Raw genomic sequence first — 7,683 nt, forward strand, 5'->3', positions numbered from 1 at the left:
AGATGGCGTGCTACAGACGCGAAATTTAACCGACAGGAAGAAGATGCTGTGATACGCAAATGATTAGCTTTTCAGAGCATTCACACAAGGTTGGCGCCGGTGACGACACCTACAACGTGCTCACATGAGGAAAGTTTCCAACCGATTTCTCATACACAAACAGCAGTTCACCGGCGTTGCCTGATGAAACGTTGTTGTGATGGCTCGTGTAAGGAGGAGAAATGCATACCATCACGTTTCCGACTTTGATAAAGGTCGGATTGTAGCCTATCGCGATTGCGGTTTATTGTATCGCGACATTGCTGCTCGCGTTGGTCGAGATCCAATGACTGTTAGCAGAATATGGAATCGGTGGGTTCAGGAGGGTAATACGGAACGCCGTGCTGGATCCCAACGACCTCGTATCACTAGCAGTCGAGATGACAGACATCTTATCCGCATGGCTGTAACGGATCGTGCAGCCACGTCTCGATCCCTCAGTCAACAGATGGGGACGTTTGGAAGACAACAACCGTCTGCATGAACAGTTCGAAGAGAGCTCGAGTTGATAGAGCGCTTGCCCATGAAAGGCAAAGGTCCTGAGTTCGAGTCTCAGTCTGGCACATAGTTTTAATCTGCCAGGAAGTTTCACGTCAGCGCACACACCGCTGCAGAGTGAAAATCTCATTCAGGAGTTCGAAGACGTTTGCAGTAGCTTGGACTATCAGCTCGGAGACCATGGCTGCGGTTACCCTTGACGCTGCATCACAGACAGGAGCTCCTGCGATCGTGTACTCAACGACGAACCTGGGTGCACGAATGGCAGAACGTCATTTTTTCGGATGAATCCAAGTTCTGTTTACAACATCATGATGGTCGCATCCGTGTTTGGTGACATCGCGGTGAACGGACATTGGAAGTGTGTATTCGTCATCGCCTTACTGGCGTTATCACCCAGCGTGATGTTATGGGGTGCAATTGGTTACACGTCTCGATCACCTCTTGTTTGCATTGATGGCACTTTAAACAGTGGACATTACATTCCAGATGTGTTACGACCCGCCGCTCTACCCTTCATTCGTTCCCTGCGATACCCTATATTTCAGCAGGATAATGCACGACCGCATGTTGCAGGTCGTGTACAGGCCTTTCTGGATACAGAAAATGTTCGACTGCTGCCCTGGCCAGCACATTCTCCAGATCTCTCACCAATTGAAAGCGTCTGGTCAATGGTGGCCGAGCAACTGGCTCGTCACAACACGCCAGTCACTACTTTTGATGAACTGTGGTATCGTGTTGAAGCTGCATGGGCAGCTGTACATGTACATGCCATCCAAGCTCTGTTTGACTCAATGCCCAGGCGTATCAAGGCTGTTATCACGTGGTTGTTGTGGGTACTGATTTCTTAGAATCTATGCACCCAAATTGCGTGATAATGTAATCACATGTCAGTTCTAGTATAAAATATTTGTCCAATGAATACGCGTTTATCATCTGCATTTCTTCTTGGTGTAGCAATTTTAATGACCAGTAGTGTAATTGATGTCGAGCAAAGACAATATTAAAATGGGCACCAATCTTATGACCTCTCTGAACTGAACTGACTGCTGTACTCGGATGCATGACTGGGATTCTCCGATTTCAAAGAAGTAATGGATTTCATTCGGAGAGTTCTCTGTCGCACCAGCCAAAAACACTGCCTGTCAGAGAGTAAGTCACTGTCAAGTTCTTCAACGTATGTAACGCCGATGTTATTGTGTTCAACATGAATTTGTTTCAAAAGTTTTACGATCTGTATGTTAACTGGCGTGTCGACAAGTCGAAACACACATGAGAGCAAGAAGTTAATCGTTTGTGGAAGGAACCTAAACTGAAGTTAACCTATAAGAATTATCTTAGTGATCATATAAATCTAGATATCGAAAAGCTTTATAATCATACCGTTCAAAGGAAGCTACAAACACTGTTGTCCTTCATCTGTAATGTAAGTAAAGGTTCAATGACATTTGAAGTAAATAATATACCAAAAAAGGTCAATTTTTTAGGGATCCTTCAAAACGGTTACTATTGTTGTTCGTCTGTGTCTGTTTATCCGTCAGAATACTAACCGAAGTTGGCAGGTTCAAAAAAATGGCTCTGAGCACTATGGGACTTAACAGCTGTGGTCATCAGTCCCCTAGAACTTAGAAATACTTAAACCTAACTAACCTAAGGACATCACACACATCCATGCCCGAAGCAGGATTCGAACCTGCGACCGTAGCAGTTGCGCGGTTCCGGACTCCGCGCCTAGAACCGCAAGACCACCGCGGCCGGCTGGCAGGTTCAAAATAGTGTTTTAACCATATGTGAAACTCACTGTTTAATGTTGTTGTTGTGGTCTTCAGTCCTGAGACTGGTTTGATGCAGCTCTCCATGCTACTCTATCCTGCGCAAGCTTCTTCATCTCCCAGTACCTACTGCAACCTACATCCTTCTGAATCTGCTTAGTGTATTCATCTCTTGGTCTCCCTCTACGATTTTTACCCTCCACGCTGCCCTCCAATGCTAAATTTGTGATCCCTTGATGCCTCAAAACATGTCCTACCAACCGATCCCTTCTTCTAGTCAAGTTGTGCCACATACTTCTCTTCTCCCCGATCCTATTCAATACCTCCTCATTAGTTACGTGATCTACCCACCTTATCTTCAGCATTCTTCTGTAGCACCACATTTCGAAAGCTTCTATTCTCTTCTTGTCCAAACTAGTTATCGTCCATCATTCACTTCCATACATGGCTACACTCCATACAAATATTTTCAGAAACTACTTCCTGACACTTAAATCTATACTCGATGTTAACAAATTTCTCTTCTTCAGAAACGATTTCCTTGCCATTGCCAGTCTACATTTTATATCCTCTCTACTTCGACCATCATCAGTTATTTTACTCCCTAAATAGCAAAATTCCTTTACTACTTTAAGTGTCTCATTTCCTAATCTAATTCCCTCAGCATCACCCGATTTAATTAGACTACATTCCATTATCTTTGTTTTGCTTTTGTTGATGTTCATCTTATATCCTCCTTTCAAGACACTGTCCATTCCATTCAACTGTTCTTCCAAGTCCTTTGCTGTCTCTGATAGAATTACAATGTCATCGGCGAACCTCAAAGTTTTTACTTCTTCTCCATGAATTTTAATACCTACTCCGAATTTTTTTTTGTTTCCTTAACTGCTTGCTCAATATACAGATTGAATAACATCGGGGACGGGCTACAACCCTGTCTCACTCCTTTCCCGACCACTGCTTCCCTTTCATGCCCCTCGACTCTTATAACTGCCATCTGGTTTCTGTACAAATTGTAAATAGCCTTTCGCTCCCTGTATTTTACCCCTGCCACCTTCAGAATTTGAAAGAGAGTATTCCAGTTAACATTGTCAAAAGCTTTCTCTAAGTCTACAAATGCTAGAAACGTAGGTTTGCCTTTTCTTAATCTTTCTTCTAAGATAAGTCGTAAGGTTAGTATTGCCTCACGTGTTCCAACATTTCTACGGAATCCAAACTGATCTTCCCCGAGGTCCGCTTCCACCAGTTTTTCCATTCGTCTGTAATACTTATAATACACTGTTTAATACACTTTATAAATAAAACTTGGTTTTATTAAATTGTTTTAGTCCACGTTTAAAACAAAAAAAAAAAAGATTTTTGTGTATTTCCACCCGACTACGGGGTAAACATCGCGCGAGGGGAAGGGGCTCACACCATATCTCACCAAATCTCATCAAGGGGGGAGTGTTCAACATTTAAAGAAAATACCACACGTAATTAATGGACGTCCAGCACAATAGTTCCTAAGCTCGTTTTCATCACATCCGTCGCTTTGTTCCGTTGAATATTTCTTGCATTTAGTCGATACATTAGAAGGGCGTCCGTTATTCGTTCCTTTTCTTCTGCTCGATAACGTGCAACTGATGACCACTCTCCAGCAGTTAAGATGCTTTATGCTTTCTCCAGTATTGATTTATTTTGTTCTCTCTCTTGTTCACTTTCCTGACGTTGCGCAAAGTTCAAGCAGGAGCCACTGCCGGAATACCCACACACCTAAGCCGTCCTATCACGCGACACGAAAACGGCACGTGGACGAAGAGCTGGTGACGTCACAGTGTGGAGTTCCACGTGCCACTACACTGCGGAAAGAAAAATAAAGAATCTGGCATGTCAGATATTTGCCTCGTGCAGAGAAACGTGACCTTAGAGACGCGACATCGTTTTACGTTACAAACAGAACATAGGAGCCGCCATATTGTATAGCGTTAAACGTCGTATTTGCTGGGTTTTCTTTCTCGTAGCGCACACGGCAGAACGTAAGCTGTTTCAAAGAAGCAGCATACAGAGAATCTCCCGAAACAGGAGCGTTTTAGCTACGAATGCTATAATACAATGACGGGATACTACATATCGGTAGGTAAAGGCTTCCTGTAGTTGATGTTTTTAGGGTTATAACTTGTGTCCTACCAAAGTGACTTTTTCTTGGAATTAGCTTTTTTTCTTGTTTTGTTCAGTCATCAGTCTTCTGACTGGCCTGGTGTAGCCCGCCACGAATTCCTCTCCTGTGCCAACCTTTTCATCTCATAGTAGCACTTCCAATCTACATCCTCAATTATTTGCTGATGCATTCTAATCACTGTCTTCCTCAACAGTTTTTACTCTCTACAGGTCCCTCTGGTACCATGGAAGTTGTTCCCTGATGTCCGAAAAGATGTGTAACATCCTGTCCCTCCTTCATGTCAGTGTTGACCATATGTTCCTTTCTTCACCGATTCTGCAGGAAACCCTCTCATTCCATCTCTAACCAGTCCACCTAATTTTCGGCAATCTTCAGTAGCACCACGTGTCAATCGCTTCGATTCTCCTCTGTTCCGGTTTTGCCACAATCCATGATACAATTCTGTGCTGCAAAGTACATTCTCAGAAATTTATTCCTTAAATTAAGGCCTATGTTTGATACTAGTAGAATTCTCTTGGCCAGGAATGCCGTTTTTGCCAGTGCTAATCTCCCTTTTATGTCCTACTTGCTTCGTCCCTCATTGGTTATTTTGCTGCCTAGGTAGCAGAATTCCTTATATTCATTTATTTCGTGATCATTCTTATTCTAAGTTTTTCACTTTTCTGATTTCTGCTACTTCTCATTACTTTCGTCCTTCTTCGGTTTGCTGTCAATCCATATTCTGTACTCATCCTAATTCGCAAGTTCTGTAATTCTTCTTCACCTTCACTGATGATAGCAGTATCATCAGCGAATCTTATCACTGACATCCTTTCATCCTGTACTTTAATTCCGCTCTAGAACCTTTCTTTTATTTCCGTCATTGCTTCTTCGAAGTAGAGCAAAGTAGCAGCGAAACACTGCGTCCAAGTCTTAAACCCTTTCTAATCTGAGCACCACTTTCTTGGTCTTCCAGTCTTATTGTCCTCTCTTGGTTCTTGTACATATTGTATATTACCAGCCGTTCCCTATAGCTTAGTCCTATTTTCATCAGAATTTCGAACATCTTGCACAATTTTACATTGTAGAACGCTTTTTCCAGGACGACAAATGCTGCGAACCTGTCTTGATTTTTCTTCAATCTTGCTTTCATTATCAATCGCAACGTCAGAACTGCCTCTCTGTTTCCTAAAGCCAAACTGATCTTCATCTAACGGATCCTCAATTTTCTCTTCCATTCTTCTGTATATTATTCTTGTCAGCAACTTGGGCGCGTGAGTTCTTAAGCTGATCGTGTGATGATTCTCCCACTTGTCGGCTCTTGCTATCTTCGGTATCGTGTGGATGATATTTTTCCGAACGTCAGATGGTATCGCCAGCCTTTTACATTCTACATATCAGTGTGAATAGTCGTTTGGTTGCCACCCCCCCCCCCCCCCCCCAATGCTTTTAGAACTTCCGATGTAATGTTATCTATCCCTCCTCCATTATTTGATCTTAAGTCTTCCAAAGCTCCTTTAACTTCTGATTTTAGTACTGGATCGCCTGTTTTTCCCCTGTCGACTGCAATTTCTTCTTCCATCACGTCATCAGAGGAGTCCTCCCCTCATAATGGCCTTCAGTGTACTCTTTCCATCTATTTGCTCTCTCTCCTATGCATTTAATAGTGGAATTACAGTTGCACTCTTGATGTTATTGCCCTTACTTTTAATTTCTCCCTAAGTTGTTTTGACTTTTCTGTACCATGAGTCAGTCCATCCGACAATCATTTCTTTTTCGAGTCCTTCATATTTTTCATGCACCCATTTCGCCTTATCTTTCCTGCACTACCTACTTATTTCATTTGAAATGTTACCCATAGTTTCTTCGCAGTTAGTTTTCTTTTACGAGGGTCACTCCAAAAGAACTGCACACTATTTTTGTAAAAATACAGTTTTCATTCTGCACGTGTGGAAGTTTTACAGTGTGTAGATACATCCTTCCCTCTTGTTTTCAAACTTAGTTCAACCTGTTCCCGTGAGTGGCGCCGACACAATATGTCTTCAAGGTGGCTGCTACACTTGACGTTCGTCAGAAGCAACGTGCTGTCATAGAATTCCTGTGCTGTGAAAACGATACAGTGGGAAACATCCTCAAGAGGTTGAGAAAGGTGTATGGAGATGCTGCTGTCGATCGCAGTATAGTTGTCGGTGGGCAAGCAGGTTACGTGATGAAAGTCGACACGGCAATATTGAGGATTGCCCTCGCAGTGGCAGGCCTCGTACTGCACACACTCCAGACAATGTGCAGAGAGTTAACGAATTGGTGACAGACGCATCACAGTGAACGAATTGTCACGCTACGTTGGGATAGGGGAAGGAAGTGTTTGCAGAATACTGAAAGTGATGGCGTTAAAAAAGGTTTGTGCCAGGTGGGTTCCCAGGATGTTGACAGTGGCTCACAAAGAAATAAGAAAAACGGTATGCAGCGAACTTTTGAAACAGTACGAGAATGGTGGAGATGAATTTCTTGGGAGAATTGTGACAGGTGATGAAACATGGCTCCGTCATTTTTCACCAGAGACGAAGAGGCAATGCGTGGAGTGACATCACGCAAATTCATCCAAGAAAAAAAAAAAATTCAAAACCACACCTTCTGCTAGAAAAGTTATGGCTACGGTGTTTTTTGATTCCGAAGAACTCTTGCTTGTGGACATCATGCCAAGTGGAACCTCCATAAATTCTGATGCATTTGTGACGACACCGAAGAAACTTCAAGCTCGACTGAATCGTGTTCGACCACATCGGCAAAAGTAGAATGTTTTGCTGTTGCACGACAATGCACGGCCACATGTCAGTCAAAAACCCATGGAAGCGATCACAAAACTCGGATGGACAACACTGAAACACCTGCCTTACAGTCCTGACCTGGCTCCATGTGACTATCATCTCTTTGGGAAACGGAAAGACTCTCTTCGTGGAACAAGGTTTGAATATGATGGCTCCCTTGTGCATGCGGCCAAACAGTGGCTCCAACAGGTTGGTCCAGAATTTTACCGTGCGGGTATACAGGCGCTGGTTCGAAGATGGCGTAAGGCAGCTGAGAGGGATGGAAGTTATGTGGAGAAATTAAAATATTGTTCCTAAAGGATGTATCTACATACTGTAAAACTTTCAAAAATGTAGAATAAAAGATGGATTAAAAAAATAGTGTGCATTTCTTTTGGAGTGACCCTCGTACCTATGTTTTTGTTTC

The sequence above is a fragment of the Schistocerca piceifrons genome, chromosome 2 (genome assembly GCF_021461385.2).
Source record: "Schistocerca piceifrons isolate TAMUIC-IGC-003096 chromosome 2, iqSchPice1.1, whole genome shotgun sequence".
Lineage (NCBI taxonomy): Eukaryota > Metazoa > Arthropoda > Insecta > Orthoptera > Acrididae > Schistocerca > Schistocerca piceifrons.